A 339-nucleotide genomic window follows, 5' to 3' on the forward strand; every position below is an offset into this window, starting at 1 on the left:
AAAAATAGTCTCCGTATTCACAGGTCTCCCTAAGGATTTATAGAACTTGGTTCGTTTCTGTCTTTTCTGGTAATGAAATAAAATTGTGCCCTGAGAAGCTACTGTTCTATAGCACATGCATTATTCAGCTGTTCTGGTTATATCCATGATCCCATCACTAATCCACACTGAAATCAAAAGCTCTTTCCAAAGAGTTTTTTCTATACAGTTGGTTAAATAAGAACCCTCTCCCTTTTTGCTATGTTATTGTCTATTTCCAATTATAACCTTGGGGTTAGGGACTATGACTTTTTTAGTGCCGAGCAAAAATGTGTTTGAGAAGTACCAAGTTAGAAGATG

The sequence above is a fragment of the Gopherus evgoodei genome, chromosome 2 (genome assembly GCF_007399415.2).
Source record: "Gopherus evgoodei ecotype Sinaloan lineage chromosome 2, rGopEvg1_v1.p, whole genome shotgun sequence".
Taxonomy (NCBI): domain Eukaryota; kingdom Metazoa; phylum Chordata; order Testudines; family Testudinidae; genus Gopherus; species Gopherus evgoodei.